The 27,515-nt window shown below is 37.8% G+C and overlaps 1 protein-coding gene across 1 annotated transcript in view; it reads left to right on the forward strand.

The window, feature by feature from the left end:
* Positions 1 to 1,497: 1,497 nt before the first annotated feature.
* Positions 1,498 to 27,515, forward strand: part of ERBIN (erbb2 interacting protein) — a 188,528-nt gene continuing 162,510 nt past the window's right edge. The window contains exon 1 of the mRNA XM_063454077.1: positions 1,498 to 1,516. The gene's annotated coding sequence lies outside the window, so the exon portion shown is untranslated. The remainder of the gene's footprint in view (positions 1,517 to 27,515) is intronic.

The raw sequence follows: 27,515 nt of genomic DNA on the forward strand, positions 1-27,515 counted from the left end.
CCAGTTGTGGGAAATTACCTTTGAGTCACCCCTAAGGTCAAAGTGAAGTACCAATGGGTGATTTCATATATCATACAAAGTACACGTTGTAAGGAGCCTGTCACACTTGTGTTTTAGCTCTTGGAGGAGTACCCATCACGCTCTGCTGACAGAATAGGGTGATGGGAATTGTAGTCCAAGAAGACTGGTGCTACACTGTATAATTATTTTTTTACATCACACACTGCATGTATAGTGTGGATATATTGCAAAGTATAGAGCTGTTAAATTCCCCAATTAAAACAAGGAAGTTGTTTGTTTTTTATGTAAAAGAAACATTAAATTCTAAAGAGCAATTAGCAGGAACCTTGTAACACATCCAATTTTGAACCGAGATACATTTTATATCTGCTCCACTTTTAGAACTTTGCCTTAAAACTAATATTTAAACAATTCTTGACAGGGTTCACTAAATTGAAAATGCCCAGAATCAAAAGTAAACTTAAAGTAAATTTAAACTTATGGGAAAACTAGCTAAAACAATTTAAAAATATCCAAATCTGCTATATTTCCAATGTCACAGTTTACCCTGAATTAACAAAAAAAAAAAAAAAAAAAGGAGACAGACAAGCAAGGGCTATACATCATTTGGAGACCATCAATAAGTTATGTTTACATAGTTTTAAATTCAGATTTGATTTCACTCGAATTTAGAATTTCATGAATAATCCTATGTGTTTGTTGCTTGCTTCCCCTTTGCATTAGCTGTTCTCTGTCAGGTTTCATTTGTGGTTTTTTTTTCTCCCAGATAAATCATTATCAGGATAATTTAAATCTCAAGGCCCCAAACTCTTACAAATCCCATTTAAAGTTCTGATAGAAACGCATCATGATAATTATACTGTTCACAGCTAGAAATCTCATTATTCTTTTCCCAATTTAGCATTACCATAGAATGGCATGCAGTCTGTTATCAGAAACCGCTGAGATTATTTTTCTATACACACCAGTTAATGTATTTATTCCCATATAATTAATACAAATTAACATAAAATGGCTAACACTAAACACAAATCTGTTTGCACCTAGCATATTGATATAATTATTTTCGATAAGAAAGGAAGCCCTGCAGGAATTTTCAAAAAGTAAACCTCTATTTTGTATAGAGGCTAGACGATTTATGGGCATATATTTATTTTATTTATAAAATATTTTACCATAATGGATACATTGAGATTTCTCTAATTTCCAAGTATGTCCTGGGTTTTGAAGAGGCCTTGTCAACCCCTCCTCCCCCGCACTCTCAAAAAATAAATAAAAAATAGCGTATCATAAAGATAAAATCACTGAAATTCCAACAAAGTCAACATTCTACCAAGATACAGTGACAACTTTGTCTTATGTGTTTTTCCTACACTTGACAAAATCTTGCAGGATCCTCCATAGACATTACTGTTGTACTCTCGCAGAAGAAGCCCCAGGAGCTGAAGAGAACCTCAAGAAGGAAGGTGGCAGCTCATGCTAGTGACAGGTTCAGGTAAGAAAAAAAAAAAACAAAAAACTACCTTCCTTCTGAGCAGTCAGTAACTGGGGTCCTTTCAAAATATGCAAAAACAACAAAAGGGGACAGAGCAGTTTTAAAATCATGAACATAATAGTTTTTCCTATAACTCACTTTATAGCTAGACACTGGTACAGAACGATAGAGTTCTACTCTGATTTATTAGGATGCGACTGTGATGGAAGAAAAGTAGGGGGTAACAGCCTTAAAGGACCACTCTAGTGCCAGGAAAACATACTCGTTTTCCTGGCACTAGAGTGCCCTGAGGGTGCCCCCACCCTCAGGGTCCCCGTCCCGCCCGGCTCTGGAAAGGGGAAAAGGGTTAAAACTTACCTTTTTCCAGCGCTGGGCGGGGAGCTCTCCTCCTCCTCTCCGCCTCCGATCCTCCCCGTCGGCTGAATGCGCACGCGCGGCAAGAGCTGCGCGCGCATTCAGCCGGTCTCATAGGAAAGCATTTACAATGCTTTCCTATGGATGCTTGCGTGCTCTCACTGTGATTTTCACAGTGAGAATCACGCAAGCGCCTCTAGCGGCTGTCAATGAGACAGCCACTAGAGGATTAGGGGGAAGGCTTAACCCATTAATAAACATAGCAGTTTCTCTGAAACTGCTATGTTTATAAAAAAAAATGGGTTAACCCTAGCTGGACCTGGCACCCAGACCACTTCATTAAGCTGAAGTGGTCTGGGTGCCTAGAGTGGTCCTTTAAATGAGCATTCTTAGTACCATAACCACTGTGTTCTGCTGTAGTGGTTATGGTGTCAATAGCCTACTGTAATCAATCAGTAAGAGTTGAATTTTTTTTTTATTAGAAAGGGTAAAACATTCAACTGAGGGGTCCCCCTGGGAGCCCAGCACAGCTTTAACTCTCAGCCAGTGAATGACAATGACAATGACAACTATCAACATCAGGGTCACTACAGTGGTGCTTAGATCACACATTTAGGTCAGGACAAGCAGAATTGGAGTTCTAATTCTAAAATAGTTGGAAACCTACATTTTGGTCACCCTGTGCTTTAAAGCAAATACAGGGTGAAATTAGGTCATGGTGATCAGTGACCCTTTGTTTATGCTTGTATGAACTGATGGCTTGGGGCATCTTCTCTGTTGTGTCTGCACTAACATGAATTGTCATCTGATGGACAAATAGACTGGGACATGAATAGACAGACATGCAATACAGCCTGGAATGACAGCTTGGGAAAGAAGTGTAGGAGGGAGGCAAAGAGGGCATGGGGTAATGTACAGAACATTATAATGGAATTCGTTGTCTGATATAAATGAGTGAATTCTGCAACGCAAGAGGCGAAGAGGAAGAGACAGTCTGGTATAGAGCCAGTTAGAGGAGAACCGTGACGCCTCAGGAAGTGAGAGCAAGAGAGACAGCCCTCCTGCTAGAGGAGGAGAAACCAGAGACACAGGGGGAGGGGAGTGAGTGTCAGTGTATGTGTGACTGTGTGTGTGCTCCTGGCAGCAGGACTAGGGGAGGAGAGAGAGAGACTTGCCTGGCCAGGCTGTATGAGTGTGTGTATGTCTGTATGCAGGGTGCGGCTCTAAAGTGCGACAATATACCTCTTTATAACGCTTTGCTGACCCCCCTGGGAGATCCTGCTGGCCCTTTAGGAGCTGGGCTTTGAATATTGGGAATCCCTGACCCAGCCACTGGGAGTCAGGAGCTGCAGCTCACCTCCCTTTATAGCCCAGTTCTCTGGAGACCACATTCTAGTTTACATCTCCACCCCCAGGACTTTTAATTCCCCCCTCCCCTCCTCTTTTTTTATTTCTACTTTGTTATATTTACATTTTTATTTCACCTCTCCAACCCCAGGAGTAAGGAACCAAGGCAAAGTGTAAGGAGGAAAGAGGGGAAAAAAACTTCTGTTCATTTCGTCTGGAACTTGTAAAATCTTTTTATTTTTTTTTGTGTGAGATATATTTTTTTTTTGTTCTCTAATCCCCCATTAGAGGAGATCTGACTGGGATATCGTTGTGGACAAGGGTCAAGCAATATTTTCTTTTATTTTATTTTTTTAAAGAAAAAGAATTACAAAGAAACAAGAAATTTCTGCTGGATTTATTATATCTTTGTACAAACAACTTCTGTATTAAAACTGGTGTTGAAGTGAAGCAGAACTATCCATACAGATTTTAAAAAAGGTAAGGGTGTTTTATGCTGACCAAGATACAATTGATTCTGTTTTAGGAATATATATATATATATATATATATATATATATATTAATTAAAGTGTTTTACCTAGGACGACATTAACATTTCTCCTGTGTTCATGTATATTTTACCATTTTGTTTTGCTATTTATAAATCTGAATAGTCTTTGGGTGTATATGTTTAGAATTGGCTTGGGTCACCAGGTAGCAGAGTTCATGCACCAGTTGGAGCTGTTGAATTGATGGATGCATGAGGACATTGTTGCTAAGAAATAAGTAAAATCTTTAGGCCAGTGTGCATGAATGTTCTGCGTGACAACTGGTGTGTACCTGCAAAATAAATCCTATTTATCTGATGTGTAGACACTACAAATGCCAGACACCAATTTCCCACAGCTTGTTGTGGTTGCCTTTTTTTCTTTTTGTTTTTGGGCGCAGTGGGGCTACATTATAATGCGCAAAAGCTTTTGTTGTATGTTGAACAACAGTTGAGATTTGTGGCTGGTAGATGCCTATGAAATTTTGCTTTGTTACAGGTCACAACATTGTGCAGGCCCTGGCTGCTGGCTGCAATCCATTGTGGTTGCATTGGCGTTGCTTAGCAGTTTTAAGAAAGCTGCAGACCTTGCATCGTTTTTTCCCAGTGCAACAGATCATAGCAGTAAGGTGTTGCACTTTTATAAAATACCGCAGTTGATTTGCTGTAGTTGTACAAAATGTGATTGGATGTGCAGTGGCTACTCTTGTTTCCAAGCAGAAATGGGACAAAATGTGTGGTGTGATTGGAAAATTTAGGTGGATTCCTTTGTGGGTTATACCGTATGTGTGGTTTCAATTAGATAAATTGGTATAAATTTATTTTAGCTTTCTCAAATATCTGCTACTTTGCTGTTCCAATATTCTAACCAGTTTATGAAACCGGCACTCTTCAAGTTACAGTAGAGCTTACAGTCAGCTCTGTGACGAATGTGTCACAACCTGCGTTTCTTTCTATGTGAAGTTACGTGCAATCCACAAGAAGGTTACAGCGTAAACCAGAAGGGTAAATACATAAAGGCTTATTAGTCATGGGTATAATATGTAGCCATGGCTGTAACCGCACTAGGATACACAATTCTTAATTAATCCACTTTAACGTCTGGATTTTTATTCAAACAATGTTATTTTTAATTTAAAAAAAGCTGTTTTGTAGACAAATCCGGATGCATATATATATATATATCTGGAGTTTTTGGCCTCAAGGAAATCCGTTTTTATTTTAAGAATACTATCCTGCCCCTACAGCAACCAAGTAAAATATGTGTATGCAAGAGAAATACTTCTGAAGCAATATGTGTGTATGCTTCGTTTCTGCTCAATTTTACGCATGTACAGCTTTTTGCATATATTATAACTTTGTTCTCTGCCCTTTTTAATTTTTTTTATAATGCAGTCTGGGACTCAGGCTGCTGAATGGGTTTTAAATCCCTTTATGCCCCCTACCCCCTCTCTCTCTTTGTGTGTTTTCAAACTGTTTCCATCAACTTTATCTGTAGAATGAGTGGGGGTAGGTGTTCATGGGATTTAATTTCTCTGCCTTCTCCTTACACACAGTGCAGGCCTTTGTTAATTCCAAACATGCACATCTAAACGGTTACTAATCAGACAGCCCACCTATTGGCAGCATTAAAATTCAAAGGTTTCAGTTTAGGGACACTTTTTTATTTTTTTTTGTAACACTGTACATTCTTACTCTGTGCTGTTTTTATTTTGTTGTATTTTCGTAACTTTTTTCCCCCTTAATACATATCTCACACATAATCATTATTAGTACAGTACACTGATATAGATTGTTTGCGTTGCTAATCTTTGAAGACTGGTATCGCTTACTTTAGTGTTTTTTACTTGGGCCTATCTAAGCCTGCTGCTCATTGCAACACCAATATTTATTCTCCAGTAGAAAACAATAGTTTTCAAACTACTCAACAGAACCTCTGTTAGGCCAGAAAAGTAACCTAATTAAATTATGTTTCTAATATAAACATTCATCATGGGTAAAGTCCAGAATTAAACATATTCTGTAAACAACAATACTATACTCCATGCTGTGTTAAACCTGAAAGTCCTGCCTCTCTAATTGCTGTCTGTGTAGGATTTTTGTGGTGATTGGTTTAGAGACTGGGTTTCAGGATAAGGTGGCCTGCTCAGGATGTGATGTCACGAACTAGTGTCCCTTCCTGCAAATGAAATGCAAACTTGTGTTTTGACATATGGAAGTACTGTCTCCGTATTTATACAGAGTGAGGCCTCCTGTATTTGAAGGTAAATTCTCTCTTAGCCACTGTGTAAGAGGAAAGCACCACAGTCTCCCTCATTTTCCCTTATCTTCAGATGAAGGTATTGATGTCCATGTTAAGTAAAATAATCTTTGTATTTATAGTAGAAACTCCGATATAGTGCTGTACAGTATCTAAATATCGTAAGGCAAATATAGATCCGTAATGAGTCTCAAACTACAGGATTAGAACTTTTTTTTTTTTTTATTTTCCTTTTTCATATATATCGAATCCTCATACCCATAATCTCACTTTGATCTACTATATATGTTTTTTTTTTTTTACCCTGTACTGGCATGCAGTACAGTATAGTGCTGATTTTTTTTAATTTAATTTCTCTGACAGGCTCAAACTAATGATTGATAATGTTGTGGTGAGATCAAAACGTTAATCACACTGATTTAAAGTAGATTGGTCTATTATTATTATTATTTTTTTTTTTAAACTGCCTATACATTGCCCCAGAATTTCGCTGGGGATTTCAAAGCAAGTAAAAGCTAAGGTGAAGTGGACTACACATGGGGAAGTAATAAAACACAGCATAACCAGAATATTAGCTGTCATTCCTGATTGGACAAGGTAGCGTCTTGTACTATGCACTGTAGATGCCTGTGGAAGATCTAGGGTAGCACATTCAGCAGCAAAGGAATTGAAGAGAAAGGTGGCTATCCCAAGGAAGGAGACCTTCTACTCCCCCATCTTGTTTCTACCTGCAACTTACATGTCATCTGTGGGTATCAAAAATGCAGAGACCCTTCAAGTGACACTTTATTTAGTGACAAAATGTTCTGAAGTTTCATTGGGCAGAAACCTTTCTGCAGTTCTTTAACCCCTTAAGGACCAAACTTCTGGAATAAAAGGGAATCATGACGTGTCAGACATGTCATGTGTCCTTAAGGGGTTAAACTAGTACAAATACATTGTAGCGCAGATGTGATCTTGCTAGCGCTCAAAATCTCAACATGGAAATGGTGATTAGAAATTGAGCACTCACCTATTTTTGTGTGTTTCATTTTTGTGCGGTCTAATACTGTGAGAAGTCATTAAATATTGTGGGGCAGGAGTGTGTGTTCATTTTCCAAAGCATGCACCTGTCTACCTGCTAAACTGTGGCTCAGTACACACAGTAGAATACAGGACACCATGATCACGTACTTTGATCTCCTTAGTATAGCTCTGACTGTGAGAGAGCAGGGAGACAGCTGTGTGCAGTGCTACCAATGATAACTCTAACAGCAAAGTCTCCTATAAAGATATCCAATGTTTCTTGGTGTCCCAGGTCTTGGCGATAGTACTGTTGTTGTTGTTGAATGTACATTTATTCCCATGTCTTATATTCTTGATGTTATTTTTCAAATTCCTAAGTACCACAACTCTGCCCAGACATCATCTTTGATTCACCCCTCTTCTTTGACATACATCTGTTGTCTCCATCTGCTCTTTACACCTTTTTTTAAAATGGAAAATCTTTTCTCCCCTCCACTGCCATATCTGCACTGAGTCTTACATTCATCAGGCTTGACTGGTGCAATATTCTCTCTTGCTTGGCATTGATCAATACCCTGCATAAAAATAATACAATTTATGCTGCTGCATGTCTCACTCTGCTAAATATTTCTTTCTGAGAAATCTAAGCCCCACTCGTTTCCAGTCTAGTCCCAGTTTCAAATCCCTTTCTCTTGTAAATCACTCCCTTTGCAACTTATGACTCATTTCCCCTCTACAATCTTCATCTAATTTTCATTCCATACATTTACCCATCCTCTCCACTCGACTCTCTCACTCCCTCCTCATTGAGCTTCTTCCCAGTTCCACTCTTAGACTCATCCCTCGTTTGCTCCCCCAGTACTTTTTACAAGCTTCTGAAAACTCGTCAGTGACATCATCACCCTCAACAATCCTTGTCAGTTGGACTTATGTGGCATTAAATTAACAATATTGTAAATGCCATCTCCTTTATGTTAAAGGGTCTCATACCCCATTAATGCTTTAATTTGAAAAAGTCAGTTGCAGGGCAGCTTTAGGATTGTATACTGTGAAATAAAAAAAAATAGCATTTTCAGAGAATTAAATGCGGGGTCTGTCTCTTGGAGTCTTGAGGGATATTCTAAAGTGCAGATCTTGTTTAGATGGGAATAATTAAGGAAGAAATATTGTTTAGTTCAGATCCCCCATGTAGCAATTATCATATAAATCGTATGGTACTTAAGGTAATATTCTTTTGACAAATTTTTAGATCCATGTATGCCAACAGTAATAAATGCATTGCTTCAGACTTTGATAAACACAACTATTAAATACCTTAGTTTATGCAAAAGATAGGAGGGCAAATGAACAATGGAATGGTGGCACAAAATGGCATGGTGGTGATGTTTGTTTGCTATTTCCGAGAATAGAATTCTGGTTGTCTACCTAACCTTGTCAGAGGGACACCGTGATATTCTGTGTTTACCATTACAGAATGCTATATCATTCTTCATTTTTATTAAAAATAATGATTTTATACTGTCTTTTTTTTTCCTGGTGTTTTGACCTGTTTTTAATATGTAAAGACGATCAATATTATGCTTTATTTTTTGTGCATACTTTTTAAATGCTTAATTCTTTATTAAAGGAGCTCTGTCAATTCCGAGTATTTCATTAAGATAAATTCTTTGTGAAATGCTCATTGTTTGCATTTGAATTTCGTTGAAATTCCAGCACAATCAATAGATCTCATAAAACAACATGGGGACTACATTGGCTTATGATAAAGTCTGAGCTGCTCCCCTGTGCTGACTCACACAAGCAGGCATGTCACCTTCAGGGGTCATTGCAAATATGTAGAGACCATGAAAATGACAGAGACACTCCAAGTAGATTTACCTATTATTAGATATCCTCTGTTGTGCTAAAATTTGCATCTACAGTGTTTCTCTCTTTCCTGCATAACAAACCTTCTCGTGTTCGATTTCTCTTTTCCCACATTTATGCCACACTGTTTTGGAGAGCTGTCAGATGAGTTTGCATAAACTCATCTCAAGGGGGACATCATGGCCAACAATTTTCAATACTATGTTTTCTGGTCCTCTATATTTAAACAATAAATACATGTGTTTTTAAGGACTAAAAATAAACCCCTCTTTACAGTATGTACCCTGGTTGTGCCTGCTCTTGGCTGGTCACTAATGTTAATTGCTAACGTTTTAATACACATTTAAAAGAAAATGGAACATCACATGGTTAAAGAAACACTATAGTGTTAGGAATACATAGCTGTATTTCTATCAGTATAGTGTTCCTATGCCCCTGCGGCACTCAAAGGGTTAAATAACCCTTTAAACACTCACCTTATTCCAGCCCTGAAATCCCTTGGAGCTGGCTCCGTCTCAGGCTCCTCCGAAATCATTGTGAGGGGGAACCTAATACATGGCAACCACCGCACATGCACACTGCCTCCGCCGGCCTGCCTTCTACTGCATCCTGCTGCCATTTCATTCCTAGGTAAATGTTCCACACACACTTAACCATCCACACGATCTAAAAGAAAACATGATACATCAGAACAAGCAACATTCTTCCATTGCTCCATGGTTCAGTTCTAACGCTCAGGTCCCCATTGAAGGCACTTTTGGCGGTGGAGAGGGGTCATCATGGGCATTCTGACCAGTCTGCAGCTGCACAGCCCCATGCAAAGCAAACTGTGATGCATGATGGTGTGTTTTAACATCTTTATATAATGGCCAACATTACGTTTTTCAGCAATTTGAGCTACAGTAGTTCCAGATGGGCTAGGCTTTATTCCCCGCATGCATCAGTGAGTCTTGGGTACCCATGACCCTGACACTGGTTCACCAGTTATCCTTCCTTGCCACCTTTGGTAAATATTAACTGATTTATACTGGGAACACCCCACAAGACTTGCTGTTTTGGAGATGCTCTGACCTAGTCGTCTAGCCATCACTATTTGGTCCTTAACAAAGTCACTCAGATCTTTTAGCTTGCGTAGCTGACTGTTCACTTGCTGCCTAATATATCCCGCCCCTTGACAGGTACCTTTGTAATGACATCATCAATGTTATTCCTCTGGTGTGATTGTTTTAACCCCTTAAGGACACATGACATGTGTGACATGTCATGATTCCCTTTTAACCCAGATGTTTGGTCCTTAAGGGGTTAAGCCATGTAGAATAGAGTATGTTTTCTGCAAAATCATGGTTATCTGGCCAGCTTAGTTTGCTAGAATACAGTTTTGTGAGGAGACCCCTCCAAATATTCCATATAGTGGATGTTTTTGTTTCCCATGATACCGCTGCTGTGTTGGAAAGGTTTATCATGTTAAAGCAGGAAATCACCATTGTTTACAATCATGCTCTATCATTCTGTTATGATCCTCACTGTGTGCTTTGCATGGATAAAATGATGTATTATACTGCTGTCAGTGTCGCAGAGCATGTATGCTACATTAAAGCACTCAAAATGTGTGCACATAGCAGCTGATTGTTGAATATCCAATATTTATTTTGCTTTGTTGTTTTTAGTAGCTTCTTTTAACAGAACACAAGACATGCAACTCGTGCGAAATTGAAGCTTATTCGTATTTGAAGCAAAAGTGAAACCCCAGCCTAGTAGACCCTACACCCCTTCTAAGCTATAGACCTTTAAGCTTATTTGAGCAGGGTTCTCTTCAACCTATCGTTCCTGTAAGTTTTCTTGTAATTGTCCAATTTATAGTTAAATCCCCCCTCTCATACTATTGTAAAGCGCTACGGAATCTGTTGGCGCTATATAAATGGCAATAATAATAATAATAATCTGTCCTCTGGCAATTCAAAGTCTTTCTCTGTTTGCTTTTGAAGTCATGAGCTATTTACTTATCAAGAGCCGCTCAACTGAATGTTTTAAAGGGCCATTACCTGTCTGAAAGGAAACAAACTTCTGTTCAATAGCTGGTCACATTATTTCTCTTGTTGCCTTAACCCCTTAAGGACCAAACTTCTGGAATAAAAGGGAATCATGACATGTCACACATGCCATGTGTCCTTAAGGGGCTATAGAGGGGTATTCCAAGCTCCATTACAACTTCATTGATTAGAAGTGGTGATGGTGTCTGCAGTGTGTATGTGCAGTGTTTTGAAATGAAACACTTCATATACTGAGTTTAACTCCTTTGCTGCCTAGAGCATTGTCATTGGGACGTCATTAGTCAAAGGTTCATATTTCTATGCACGTAGTTGCATTCATGAGAGCAGTCAGGTGAATGGTTGATGCTTGTTTTGTCTTCCAGCTTCTACAGCTCTGCAAAAGATGAATGAGTGTCTTTGGCCACTGAAAGACCCTGGGCTTCTGGTGGGACCCCGGTGAAAGGGAAAAGTATTGCAAAATTGTTTGCCTCATTAATGGGAAATGGGGCTAGGGTACTCCTGGTATCATAACAACTACAATCGGCTGTAGTGATTGTGATGCTTGGAGTAATCCTATAAAGGGACACAGAACCACCATAGATAATTGTAGTGGTTTTGGTGTAAAGGCACTGTCCCTGCAGTCTCTCATGGGGATCTGCTGTCACTGTTATTACTACATTACGCTTTGTTTTCATAATAGAATTGATTATATTTTTGTTTTCCAAAAGGCACTATGGCACCCACACATTTGTTTCAATGTGTAGGTTAGGGCACAATTATGCATTTAATTTTTAATTTTTTTTTATTATTAAATGGTTACCTCAATAACCATGACCACTTCTGCTTTTGGTAATATGAATCTGTATATTCACTTTTGTCCAGGGTCTAGTTGCACCCCCAGCCTGGAGCTTGTTCTGCACTGCCTAATGTCAGCCATGTGCAAAAACATGGTCTGGCAGTCTTTTGCCCACTCTATGAAATATCCTTGTGTCCGGCTCTGGTGATGGCTATCTAGATGTTTTATGGTCTAGGCCTGGTGCAAGATCAACGACCACAATAAATGTCATCCCAAGGTTTACAAAAAAACAACAACTCTTAACAAATATAAACACACATCAAACACCAACTCATGCTTTTGGCATGACACTGAGCTAATAAGTTTTAGCTGTAATGTCATTTTAAGGAGACCAACAAGTCAAATAGCAAATTGTTTGGCTGCAACGCAACTGTATACAAATCAAGCAAGCATAGTTAAGGATACATGGTATATAAAGGTGGTAGGATTGCTAGTGTCAGGTGTGGTGATTTGCATCATCTGAAACAAAGCTAACCTCCTGGGATTATTCATTGTACTTTCTAGAATTTGTAGAGAATGGTGCTGTAAAGGAAAACAATTTGGTGTGAGTGACTTGTGTAGACAAAAACATTTCTGGTGTTATTTACTAAGCTCCAAATGTGCCTCCGAATAACAAAGCATCTTAACTTTGAAGTTACTAAATCACAATTACAACAGCAGCAGTAAAGATGAGTCCTATTGGGTTGATTGGCAATTAGCAGAATATAACCGCTATAAAAGACAGGTCTTGGAGGTCTGGGGTGACTTGCAATTCATTATGTTTTTGAACTATGAGGTGTATTCACTACTGAATAGCAAAATACGCTGATGTGATGAAATATCTCCAATTTGTCTATAGTCACAGACTTTGTAGCTCTATTTTGAATTGTGTAACTTTATTTTCAGTTGAATATACACAAGTGTTTGCTATTTCTATATAGCATGAGCTCGGCCGCTCTGCTGTGATCCATGGTTGTGCTTGTTGTCCACACTACATAAATGATTAAACCTTTGGATTGTTCTCAAATTCCAGATTGAGCTCCTGTGAACCGAAACATGTTTGGAACAAAAGGAAATCTGAGAAGTTTTGTGCAACATGTTAACGAGAATCGGTACAGTGTTTCCAGTCATTGAAAACGAGTACAGCACTTGTAAAAGCTGCAAAGTAGTTTTTTGTTGTTTTTTTCTTTTTTTTTTCCCTTTGTGCCAAAACATGTAAAAGCAAAATTAAACAATGTAGTATTGTGTTTAGTATTTGCCTTTATTCAGATTAATTGAGAAGGAAATGAGAGATTATCACATCGTTGGAGTAGTATGCCATTTCCATCTAAACTTCTCCCTCTGCAATGTGCATGGAGAATACCACTGTAATTGAGTATCCATTTGCTATGGCAGTTTTTTTTATATAACTTCATGCGGGAACTTATTGAGCATATGTGCAGGGTAAATGTGAACGTAGATTGCTATTCATGGACAACAAAGTGAACTAAACTGAGAATTCAAAGTGAATTTAAAAATTTTAAAATAAGTAAAATTTTAAATAAGTATTTTTTTCTTCTTCTTTTCGGAACTATAGGTCCCGTTCCATTACATTGCACACTGTCCCCAACCCATTTACTGATTAAAATTAAATTTACTTACCTTACCCACTTTCCAGTGCTGCGACATCCCCACTGCAGCTGCCCACTCCGCATCTGATGACGTCCGCATGCCTGCTGATTTCATCCACTATGTCATCCAATTCAGTGCTTCTATCTCGTAACTGGTGGACGAGATAAACATGCGCAGCCAAACTCCCTGCTTCTCCAAACACAATCAAATGAGCAACATTTGAGTGCAGGTCCAGCTTTGAGTGCAGGAAGCATATCTAGTGACTGTCAGGAAGACAGGCACTAGAGGTGTATTTATCTACAAAACGACAATGTTTTACATTGAAGGGTTAAAATTGAAGGACCGCTGCACCCAGACCACTTCATTAGGTGACATTAGTGGTCCCTTTAAAGCCAAAATAATTTGAAACATTTTCTAACTCAACTATGTTTCCAGTTTGCCTACTTTAGCCTCAAATTTTAAATTCACTTAAATAATTTTTGTGGTACCATTCAGACGTATAATTAGTATTACACATACGCACCACTTACATGGCAGTGGGAGACTTAATCAGCTGCTAAAAAAAGCACATCATATCCTGTCCCTGCCTCCACCTTGTAAGTGCAATTAATGTATGTGTCATATCAATTTATAATTTGAATAAAGGGAAATTTGTACTACTACAGTATTTAGATTTTTTTTGTGTGTATACTGGACATGGAGTAAATTTTCATAAGCAGGTCTACTTTGCTCAGATGAGCATTTACTTCTGTGGCTGTGTAATATCTGTACAAATGCTCTAATGTTAAGATAACCAGGAGTAGGTAAAAAAAAAAAAAAATGCTTAGTCACAAACACTGGCCAAAATTGGCGTTTTCTGCATTTTTCACACACAAACAAATACTAATGCTAACTTTGGCCAGTGTTTGTGACCAAATGGCTACTAAAAAAGACTGGACATACTCCATTTGCAATACCTTGGTTTGTCTACTATTGCAAATGGTATGCCATTATGGGTGTAAATTTAATTCCTGGGCTACTATACAGTCTCAAAGGCAACGTAACCAGTCTGGCGAATTTAAATTTCAAATGTAACGTGCTATATTTGACCCTGTAACTTCCCAAAACACTATAATACCTGTACATAGGGGGTACTGTTTTACACGTGAGACTTTGCTGAATACAAATATGTGTATTTTATTGCAGTAAAAGCAAACAGTATTATGACATTGACAGTTAAAATGTCATGCAGAACTAAAAAAATATATTTTTTTCTTATTTTCTCCCATTTTTTTCATATTAAATTAGGTTTCATAGCTAAATATTTGATATTAAATGAAAGCCATGTTTCCCCTGAATAAAATGATATATAATAAGGGGGGGGGGTGCATTTAATATGAAAGAGGTGAATTACGGTTGGACAGACATATAGCGCAAATGCCAGGTTTTGTTTACGTTTTGTTTTGTTCATAACTTGTACATTTGGCTCAGTCCTTAAGGGGTTAAGGAGTGTGTAGTTATAAACTAAAGCAATATTTACATCAAATATCTGGCTCTGCTCCCTATGCATCATTGTTCTCTTCAACCAGGTAATGACTGAGATATTTAATGAGATTTATTAATAATGAAGGATACACATTGTTGTGATTTTCTTTCTTTCTTACCTCCTAGTTTGTTAATGCTGTGTAGACTATAGGATTAACACATTCTATCTGTATACATTGAAGCCAACACCAGTTTTGTTAGTGTACTGCCTCTTTACTGAACTTAATGTTTGGTTCTGTTTTTAAAATGGTTGGAAATAGTTTCTTCGTGTACCATCATTTGAATGCATCTTTTTCTCTAGGCTGTTTTTATATAAATGTACTATCAATAGCTTCTTGTTTGCCACAATATGTAGACCCGCACCCATGATAAAATCAGATTTGATTGAGCGCTATTGCTAATGGAAATCTGCGTGAGTTAAGTATATTAGTGACATTTGAATAATTGAGTGCCTTAATGTTCTAGACTCGGATGCCTTTATAGGGTTTGTTGCTCTAAGGTTGACAAGTCACTTTGGCTTTAATTATTTTGCCTTTTAAAACCACACCATTTCTCATTTATAGTGGATGTATTATTGCAGAGGAAATATAATTTAATCTGTAAAAAAAACAACTCCCCTCTTTATATGAGAATAAAAAATGTGTAGACAAAACTGGCTCAGCAGTTCTTGAGATCAGTGTTACGACAATTTAATAACTAATCTGTTGACATTATGAAGCATTGACTAGGATGCACCTGAAACATTAACCTATTATTTTGTTTTGCCATTTTGTTTCCTTTTCAAGCTTTGTGCACTAATATAATTGCTGGAAAAGACAGGAGACTTCATGTAAATTGATTATGTCCACGATGCATATCGACTTTGTGGTAAAAACAGTATCACACTGTGGTCAGACCTGATGATGATCATGCAGTGAATATATGTATTTATTCATTCAAATACAGTGAACTGAAATCCCAGAAGCTCCTCTTGAATTAACTCATCAATTCAGTTGTAGGCTTGCTGTTGATGAATTCCTATGTCTCAAAATTCTTCTGTGGATGATATCGTGCTATGGACCTGCAATGCTTATGCCATTTCATTTTTCCACTGTAAATTGCAAGGATCTACTTAAACGTTTGCAGCACTGCATGGAAATGCCAAAGCTAAATAAGCAGGATATGTAATGCTGGCCTACCACCAGGTTGTAATGATAGCAGACCTTAACCCCTACATGACCAGCACTTTGCTATTGTAAACCATTGTCACTAAGTGATGGCTGACGTACAGGTTTGTTTGTTTGTTTAAAACATCCTAGGTTTTTCCAATGTCAACAAGACCTCTCTTGTTAGACTTCTAACAAGTGAGGGAGTCCAGCAATAGACATCCTCCCCACACAGGCTGCACCATGTATTCGAATGCTGTGGCACCATACCACAGTGATCGGATACCAGCTGTCACTATTAACTGTTGGTGGTTAGTGGGTCACCCAGTACATGCTGTGATTGTGACATGGTCTGGGCTGTTGCTAGTTTCTTGTAACACATCCGGCAATATTGTTACGGATCTTTCCCTGGCATCAGATCACTGTAACAGGCTGTCACAGCCATATTATCCCTGTCACCATGATTGGTGTGAAGTGGAATGTTGCTGGACTAGAGTGGGGCAGTCCCGGGATACTGCCTGATTGGCCCCCAGGTTGCATTTTCTCCCTGGAAGGAATTCACAGCAGTGACTGCCAGCTAATGAAAGTCTGAAAAAAATTCCAGCACTTCCTTTTTGAAAGTAATGTCCCTTTATTCAGGTGCCCAACGTGTACAAGAGCAACGTTTCGACTACTGAAACAGTCTTTATCAAGCTTGATACAGTTGCAGGGGCTGAAAAGTTGCTCTTGTTTACTTTGGGTACCTGAATAAAGGGGCATTACTTTTAAAAGGAATTTCTTTTTCTACTTTCCTGAATATGTACTTATTTGAATGGAACCAGATTCCTTTTATCCTTGTGTGGTTGGTAAGGGCTGTTCTTATGTCAATTGTTGAAGTTATCTGGCCGCTAAGGAATGTCATTACTGTCATAGGCTGTGTGATTGATCAGTTTGGGGTCTAACCACTAATCCGTGTGTTGTTGGTGTTGGCTAGGATTTGCTTGAGATAGGATTCATCAAGGTGAGGGTTAGGGTTGCTAGGTTTAGTTAGGGTTAATTAGATTTAGGCAGGGTTAGAGTTATTTAGGGGTTGCTTGGGTTAACTAGGGTTTGTGAATTTCAGAAAAGGCTGTTATGAATGGGTTAACATTTGTTTTTCAAGGGTTTAACTCACTATTTGTACAAAACACATTTCAGAAAAAAAAAAAAACATTTGCCATTTGTAGGCTTGGGGGAGGAGGATGGTTTGATTGACCCCATTGCCTAAACTGTGCTGTTATTTGTTTTTGATAAGGTTTTCAATTAGTCTGCTAAAGTACTTACTAAACCTCATTACAATAGTGTTATAATTTTTTTCCAAATCTTGTCACATTTTTAAACTTTCATTTTTGCTGGTTTATGCATGTAATTTACTGATTTCTGAAAGGACTTAATCGACAAATTGTTGGCAGTTTTGATATATTTCTATGCTTTTTATCGCTGCACTCTTATAATGGCGTGATCCCTGAGCAATGTATGGATATCTGTGTGTCAGAAATTGATCTCTATAGACTGTTAAGGACTGTGAAGGAGTATCAAAGCTCAATTTATTGTTTTTTGACCAGAGTGGGAGGATGGGGGGTGGAGTGACCGTTCTGTCTTCATAATGGGGAGCTAGACATTCATCTTAATTGCCGTATCAGTACTGCAGAATGTTGTGAGATAAAAACCCCATGTAACTTCTGGCTATGGGAGGTAATTGGTATTCACAGAGACCTGGTATTATGATGCATTACATGCTTATATGAGTAGTTCACAGCAATGCAGATGATGCAAACAGTCTCATCAACAGCTGCTGATTTAACTTGTCTTCCTATGGTGCAGTAGAAACCATTTGTTGTGAATGGTTGTAGTGATTAGTCCCAATGTTGCACTTCACTTTAAGGAAAATGTGTTCTTAAAAAGCAACATATGATGAGGATTAATTTGAAACATTTTTGTTTTCTTTTTACATTACATGTACTCAAGTTAGATTCAAGTTAAATGTACTCAAGTAGAAGGTCTCCGTATTTTTGTTCCATTTTTCTTCTTTTGTGGGAACCCCAAGGTCCCTAGAGCATGCCCACATAATGCAGGTAGATAGAGAATAGAATTCTTTTGAAGCTGTATGTAAAGAGTGGAAATTAGATGTGATGCTAGCTGAGCATAATTTTGAACTGTGTTAAATCATGGATGGACTGCGTCAAAGGGACCGTAGAGAGAAAGCTCCCAAGCTGATGGTATCAGAATTTTATCAAGAAACGACGCATAAGCATTGTAAAGGGAGAATACACTCTCCCTACTGTCCTTAAGCACATTACGCCATGAATTCTGTATCTAGAGGAAAGACCCAAGAGCGGGAATGGGAACAACCATGGCTTGGTTGATACATTCACCACAGCCTCAGGGTGGACGTGGTCAATTATGTTTCAGTACATTTTTAAGTTTCTTTTTCCAGATTTTGCTAGCAGCATAGAACCTTTAAAGGAAGAGATCGGAATTACAGCTATGTTTAACATTTGGGCCTTAAAAGGTTTCTGATCACATCAAGTCCCTTTTAAAAACTGAAACATCTGCTGTGTTAATAGTCTTCAAGATAAATACCCTTTGTTGTGCAAATGGTAAAAGATACATGCCCATGGGTAATTTAGAAAACTTGCAAAATATTGACACGGTCGAGGCAGTTTGGCAGAGGTGCAGATGAAAGATATAGCTGTCACACTGTACATTGTGCCCAATGACTTGCTACTTCCAGTCACATGTAGATTTGCATGGACCTGACAATGTGCATTATGTCTCGGCACCCACGGGACTTGACTGAAATTGTCCTCCGCTATAGAATGCCGAAATTGAGGAACAGAGACAGCCCAGTCTGCATTTACTTGTTTTTCATATTTTTTATTTTTAGCACAAGTGTGTACAGCAAATAATTGTTGCAGTACATTCTGCCTTTTTAATGACTTGGCAGATGTTACGTGCATGGGGTAGGTAATGGTAGAGGTAGGGAAAGAGAGGCTGGTAGTCTTGTGTTCCATTCCAAGATATTTTGTCACGCTTTTTATAACCAGGTAAATTGATTGGCTGTTACTTACTGAAATGAAAGCCTAAATACTGCTTTTATTCTGCATTATTAGCAGCTATCGTTTGCATCTTTCAAGTAAGCTTGGAGTGCTTTGTTGGGCGATTTTCCAAATGCTTGCGCAAAGGAATCGGACTTGAAGGATCTGTGAGGGGAAGAGAGTTCCAGGGATTTGGAACTGCAAAAAAAAAAAACTATCTTGTGTAAGAGATGTGTGTAGAATGTAATGAAGCAGACTGCCTTCACATAGAGTGAGTTCCTGGGTGCTAATTGGTCATTTAGATATATAAAGGTCTACTTGGCTTATGTCATTTTTGTGTATGTTCTATACTGTAATATGTGTTTTGTGTTGGTACACAAGCTCAATAACCTCTATAGCGGCTCCTGCAGCCTTATATGATTTCCATACAGCCTCATTTTATTTATTATTATTATTATTATTGCCATTTATATAGCGCCAACAGATTCCGTAGCTCTTTACAATATTATGAGAGGGGGATTTAACTATAAATAGGACAATTACAAGAAAACTTACAGGAACGATAGGTTGAAGAGGACCCTGCTCAAATGAGCTTACAGTCTGTAGGAAGTGGGGTATAAAACACATTAGGACAGGAAATAGCGATCAAAAAAGGTGGGAGTGAAGCAGAGCTGGAGTACAGAGTAATGTGCTGCCCTTTAGGAGAGAGCAAGAGACAGGTATGTGAGGTAGAGGTTACTCTGGGAGGCCATAAGCTTTCCTAAAAAGATGGATTTTAAGGCCCTTCTTAAACGATTGAAGACTAGGGGAGAGTCTGATGGCGGTAGGCAGGCTATTCCATAGGAAGGGAGTCGCTCGCGAGAAGTCCTGCAAGCGTGAGTTGGCCGTACGGGTGCGAGCAACGTTCAGGAGGTGGTCACAGGCAGAGCGGAGAGACCGAGAAGGGGCATACCTATGGATCTGTGGAGATTTTATATTGCTGTGCGAATAGAGCAGTCTTGTGGCTCCTGGCAGATGAAGATAGAGATTAACCAAAATATGTCTTCTCAGATTAGTGAAACTACAGGTAACTACAAATACCACCCCTCACTCTATTGGTGCAGTTAGTCACAGACATGTCACCTTAGAGGTCTTTGCATTGGATGTTTGTTGTTTGTTTTTGACTGTACTACTTGCAGTGCTTTCTTATCTCAGGATGTTGCCATTTCTGAGATAGCAGAACTATCATACCACAGTCAATGTCTACATCCTTTATATGTGCAATGTTGCAGTCACATGATTTGCTGTAAACAAGCAGGTGTCCCTACGAAAGAAGACTCTGAGTGTATGTGTATAGATGTATGCATGAATATTGCATATATAACATGTATGAGCTGAAGGCATGGGTTACAGCCAGAAGGACAGGATATTTATTACGGTCTGTTGTTTATATTTGATGCTTTGAGTGCTATTGATACTTGATGCTCTATTAAAAGACCGCATAAGAATCTGTGTATCAGTGGAAATATGCAGTCCACACTGTATAGTTAAACCACTGAGACTTCAGACGTCTAACTGCAATACATGATAATGGGTATGGTCAGCTTAATCCCTCTGTGCCACACTGCACCAGATATTTCTTTGCTAGTATATAGCTATATATAACAACAAAACTCAGAAAAGGCCCACATCTCATGATGAACAACACAGATGTTCTTGGTGGCTAATTCTGTGTCTGTTTGTATGCATGTGTGTTTTTTCATTGTAAAGTCTAGCAGCTATCATTCAAACAGTCACTAGTAGCTTAGAACTAACATAGATTAAATAATTGAATATATTTAACGTCCAATGTCAGCATTTTAAATATCCTGACACCAGACGCTGGGTGTGCATGCAGTCAGTGCTTCCCTTTTGAGAAGCATAGGATTCAGTCAAAAAGAGAAGCACTGGCTTGGAAGATCGTAGTGATAAATGTACATGTGCCATATGTTTGCAACAGACATCAAGCTGCTCGGAGAAGTCTGTCTCAGCAATGGATTAGAAAGCTTAAGTTCTTTATAATGTCCTAACGTGTGTAAAATGTGTTTATGGTCGTAGAGGAAAGTGCTGGCACAAAAAAAAATCTTAATTTTAAAAAAGTAAACAAAGTCTAGCTATATATATATATGTGGCCTTTTTTTATTTTATTTTTTTACGATTAAATTGGTTCTTGCTATTCATCAACTATTTAATCTGTTATTGAAGTAAAACTCACACCACTATCAGGCAAAATTTGCATGCCTTGCATAAAAGTGTGAGTTCAACTGGTGAGCCAAAGTTGTCAATATGACAGTTGTATAATTTCCTGTTTATTCAGAGCTGTGATATTTTGGGAGCCAAGGCATATTTCTCTCTTTGTTAACTCAAACACAGAGTGAGGGTTTGCAGTGCATAATTTATCCTTTCGTTATAAAAAGTCAAAAGTCTGAATTTGTTCATTGTTATGTACCCTTGGAGAATCAGAAGAATTTGAAGCTGCCTTTGTCATCAGACTTTTCCATATCCATCCTGTTTAGTTTTACAAATACCGACTGGAGGGTGTGAATCCGTTTCACACCAACAAGTCGCTTTATTAAGGTGAAAGGGTTATCCATTGATCTGTGCAGTTGGCTAGCTAACTTAAAGGCCACCAACACTGCACTGTAGAGGGAGCTTTTAAGTAGAACCACCAGGCATATGGAGAGGTAGAGACATAGATATTTTTTAAATAGGTAAATTACAACTATAATAACTTATTTATAACGTGTAATCGGATTTTACTGCAGATTAATGATTGCTTACGGCAACAGGGAGAGTGATATGAGAGATATTGAATATAGATGTCGGTGCAAGCTACAAGGGCTGGATATTTGCAGAGAGAGAAAGCCAATGTGGCTAACACTAAGGCAGCTTTATTGTGGTGCCTTTTTTTAGATCAACAAAGTGCTTGTGTGAACAAGGTTCAACCTGATACACAGCAACACGCTGTAGTAATTTTATTACATCAATAAATCTCACCATGTGAACGGAACTTTATTCAATTATTGATTTGTATACATGGATGATATACGTGAGTCTTAGGCGTTCACAGCAAAATGTAATTAAATCCACTTACAAGCTACCTGTTATCTATTTGGGTTTTGGTTTTTTTTGGATTGTTTTATGCAGTGCAGATACACGTTAACAGAACACATTTCTTGAATGAATGAATGAATGTATACTATTTTTCATAACGATAAAGAAAATAATTGCATGCTTTTTTTTTTTGTTTAAATTAAAATCATTAATGATTCTCTCTCCAGCACTGTGTGGATGCCATGTTCTTACTATGCGCATGTTGCACTCTGTAACACCAACTTTTTGTTCCCTCCCAGTGCCCACCAATCTGATTAGCACAGCTTGGGTAGCACCTTTTATTACATTGCTGGTGGTCAATTCATCAGTTTGAGAATGAAATGATGTCTGTGACTCCGTTCCACTTTCTATATTAATTGGCAAAGTGTGAGACAGAGGTTAATGCCAAGAAATGATTGACAAGTGGGAAGAGGTGAATTTTTTTGGAAGTCTATACATTTGATAGCAGTTTGGCTAGCACATTGTAAATATGAAATACACTGAGATCTCACAGCTATATCGTTGCGTTTGTAAAAAAAAAAAAAAAAAAGGAAAATATTATGTAGTTACATGACAACCGTTTTAATCAGCTAAGACATCCGTTCAGTTCATTCTTTGTGATATTGGAATTGCTGCTAAGGGCTGAACTACTTATCCCACAAACATCTGCTGGCTAGTGGTTTATGGAATAAGCTCAGACGCTATTGAAAAGAATAATAGCCTCCTGAGCAGCTGAGCCACTTATAGGTTTCAGCAGACCTCACTGCAAATGCTTGAATCTCAAGAGATACAGGGGCAGCATCATTTTATGTATATAATTCATTAAAAAATAGGAGTCCCTTGCAGCTCTGATTGTCCTTTTAACCTTTTTAATATTTCCTAGATCATCTATTTTGTAATGCATTCAAATATCTTAAAAGGGCATCGCTGATTGTTCTTGTCTGCCATGAACCTATGCTTTTGCGCTAATTACCCCTTTCTTCTTCTTACATTTTTGTGCACAATGTATTTTCCATTTTTAATTTTTATTTTTTTATGAAAGCGACTGTATTTAGAATTTTGCTTTGATTCATCCCCAAGGTGTCAAAGTGTGAATATCTTCCCATTACCTGTCGTGTTATTGCGTGCTTCCAATTTTCTACTCCATAAAATATCTAATGTGTTTTTACTATAGTATTAAAACACAGACTGTGCAGAGCAATATCCCTTGCTTATAATGCTCTTGGCTTCATTTGTCTAGTATATGGGAATTTCAAGTCACAACTAGCTCTATATATATATATATATATATATATATATATATATATATATATATATATATATATATATATATATATATATACACACACACAAATGAGTGAGTGTGTGTGTGTTTCTTCTTTCTCCATCATATATTTTGGTATGGATACATTTATCTGCATTTGAAATGCATCTACTATAGTTGTGTCTTTCTTAAAGGGGCACATGCTCGGGGTAAGAATATAGTTTCTCCACCTGTCCAGCAATGGCCCATGCTCAAATGAGTTTACAGGTCATTGTTAGAATTCCGTTCGTACCAACATAATGTGTCCCAAAGTAGATATGACAGCATTATATAAATAAATAGAGACCCAGTACAAACAACTTGTGACAAAGGACAAGATGATCAATTTTGGTTTAACCCATTAAGGACACATGACATGTGTGACATGTCATGATTCCCTTTTATTCCAGAAGTTTGGTCCTTAAGGGGTTAAAGAAAAGCTAATTTTAGATTATGTAGAGATTAGAAAAAAATGATATAGTTACACTGCATGGTAACAGTTTATTGATCCAAGAAGAAATCCAATTGGCATCCTAGAGTCAACAAATATTATTTTCCATTTTGGAGGCAGAGTTTGGTTTTCACCTTCTGTGGATATGTATTTTAGTGCTCACAGTCTCCACTAATCTCTACTCCACTAGCCATTGGCTAATGAAAAATCAGCCTTGATCAGTGTGCCATAGACCCTCCATGCTTGCAGTGGCAAGTAACATATAGGCATGTCTAGTAGCGTAGGGGTTTGAGAACTTTGAGCCTTGTCTGTATTTTGTACAAGGAGTTTTTGAATTTGTTTTATTATCTGCTGGTGCTCCATAGAATACATTACTATTTATAATTTACTGATGTATTTATTGTTTTGCCTAATATTTGTCTGATATGTCGTTGCACAATAGTGTGTATTTCTGCTTACAAGTCTTTAAGTGTTAAGATTGTACCGCAGCCTCTGCCACCTACAAAAGGTTTCTGAGAACACAGTGGAAATGTAGGGTTCTTAATTTCAGAGGAAATCCTGTAATACAAATTGAAACTTATTGAAGCACAGTGTCGGCCTCTGTTGTTGTGAGGGCTAATGTTGACACCCCATAACTTTTGTAAATCACATTTCCGTTGATGCTCAGCCAGCCATAGGAGTAGCTCACACATATTTAGCATATCAAGTTTAGGCATCTTTCCAGTGCCCTGATACAAATGTATTTTTATTTGTTTCTTCTTAGTGTTCAAAGAAGTCCTATAATGGCAAACATGTCAAGCTGCTCTGCATATTATCTAGTATGTAAGGGCGTGCAAACAAAGTTTGCCATTGATAAATAGAATAATCCATGTTACAGGTGTATTCCATCTAGATGGGTATGGAGGGGGTGGGTTTAAAATTAAGACTATAGTTTAACGTAAACCTGTCATGCCAGGTTCAACTTGAGGTAAAACAGCTCTTAAAGTAGTAAATATCATTTAGAATATCATTATTTGCTTTTGGCACTGATATAGTTTTACTTTCCTTCTCCCCTTTCTTCCAGCGTTGCCATTTTTGTCAGTCCTTGGTGTTGTGCAATTGCTTGAGTTCCCAAAAGTTAGATCCTCAGATGTTGTAGACCTACTGCAACTTCCATAATGCGTTGTCAGCCTTTAGAATGGCAATATATTATAGAAGTTGTAGTTCTAACTCCTTTCTCCTGCCCTTATCAGCATAAGTGACCCTTTGACTTTCCCAGCGGTTTTGGGACAGTTGGGTGAGCTTGTTCTATTGCGCTCAACAGAAAGCAAGTAAGATGCCATAACCCAGTAGTAACTAAATTTTGCACTCAGAGGTTTTTAAAATAAGTTTTCCATTATACCAGAATTAACTATCTCATCAAACCCAAGGGTAGATAATATGCAGCTGTCCATCTAGTTTGTGAGCCTTAGGAGAGGTAAGCAAGTTTTTCCTCTTCAGATGATCATGTATGTATATAATACAGCTCACACTGTGAAATATCGCCTATATTTCTGTATGTGTGTTACCATCATTCCCAATATTATTAAAGGTAATTTCATTGCCCTGGATTACTAATATTGGGAGGGTTGTTTACTAAAGTGAGGACTGTCAGGAATTCAAACTAAACTTCAAATTTAAGGCCGAAGTAGCTAAAGGGGAAGAGTAGTTGACTTGGAGAATTCTTCCATTTTGGCTATTTTTTTGTCTGAACGTTGGATTTCACTTTGAATTGCCAAACATTCTCGCTTTAGTAAATCACCCTGTTTGTTTACTTATCTTTCTAATTAACAAATATATATATATATATATAAATATATATATATATATATATATAAATATATATATATATGTGCGGTGTGAAAATAGAATTTAAATGTAGAAATCCACACCTCTGTATCCTGGGTGCCTCCATCTTAGCTCTCTGTCAGTCACTGTTATAAGCACCTTGCAATAAGCATAGGCAACGCATACAGGGAAAATGAGATATTAAACCATGCTTCTATTTCTCCTCTTTATTTGCCATGTTTACCCAATTTGCCTAGTTTGTCCTGGATTGTGATGTCATTTATTAAATCTTAACATCAATTTAAAGGACAATGGAACATCTCGTGAAAACAGGTTAACAGAAGTTCTAGATCATTTTCAGTGTTTTATGTGTAAAATTCGGAAAACTGATAGTTCCCCTTTAAGCGAATTGGGAACCCTTTGTTAAAAGTGGTACCTGCTGATAGTTAAATGCAGTTGAAAGAGTATATATCAATACATGTAGCTAATCAAGTAAATAGAGGAAACTTACTATCAAGGTCTTGAGATTTGACTTTTTTTTTTTTTTTTTTACAAAATTCTAAAAATACTAATATTTTTATTTGCGAGATTTAAAAATATGCTCCAATTGTACTGTATATTCTACTTTACTGCTTTCCACTTACTAAACTCCAGCTGTTGAAAATATGATTTATGATTCTCTTGGCCAAGAAACAAGATTACGACATTTGAAAACCTGGAATGAAATTTAAATTATATCTACAGCCCTTTTCTTAAGAATATTAAGTTCATACATACTGCACCATTGTCTCTATTTATTTCTTCTTCTCCAGATTTTCCCATAATCTGTATCCCTTATTATAAGGGTAAGTTATGTTATTTTAATTAGCGCTGCACTGGGTCTTGTTTGTTGTGACTTTCTGTCCTACTTATACTACTCCACTTTTTTGCATGTTATTGTGTTAAGGTTTGAGGTACCTTCACGTGTGTGGAGCTGCTTACTGAATTTAGGTTCTTTATTATATTGTATTTGAGCGCCTATTTTGCACGGTTTATTTGTTATTATTTTCTATGTATTTGGTTGCATACTAAACCGCTAAAAGATGTTTGGCCAAAACCAAATGGTTTATGAGAGTAATATTTTATAAATGTGCATATTTCTTTTAAAGGGGTAGGCAAGCACAATAACCATCACATTCCATTGAAGTGGCTATGGTGCTATTAGGCTCCGTTTAGTGTCACCTGACACACTCAGCCAATCAATTCCAGTGAATAAAAATTTATTTTTGCTAATGTGAAACTTGTACATTAGCAGCTATGGTGAATGGTAGACTGGACCTCAGGGACCACTGATTTCAGTTAAACTATTCAAATGGTTTGACCCAGATGGGGGGAAATACAGGAGCCCTAGAGATTGTACTGCCGGGGCCCATATACAAAATTCTTCCCCACTTTTGCCATTACTCCACGTTTTGAACCCATTACTCAAGAAGCATTTCCCGCGCTGTTTACAGCAGCATAAAATAAATATTCTTTAGCTCCTCCCAAGTACATTTCCTCCAGCCCTATTTTACATTCCAATTATCCAAATCCATCCTCCATTGATATATTTCTCAATGCCATTTCCTCCAATTTCATTGCCGGTAGCCATATCCACAACTCATTGCCATACTCCCAGTTTACTGTCCCCTGGTTCATTGTTCCCAGCCACACCCCCAATGTATTGCCCCCAACAATACTCCACTACTAATTATCCTCAATTACCAGTCAGCATGAGAGGGTTAAATG

Source organism: Pelobates fuscus, chromosome 5 (genome assembly GCF_036172605.1).
Source record: "Pelobates fuscus isolate aPelFus1 chromosome 5, aPelFus1.pri, whole genome shotgun sequence".
Taxonomy (NCBI): Eukaryota; Metazoa; Chordata; class Amphibia; order Anura; family Pelobatidae; genus Pelobates; species Pelobates fuscus.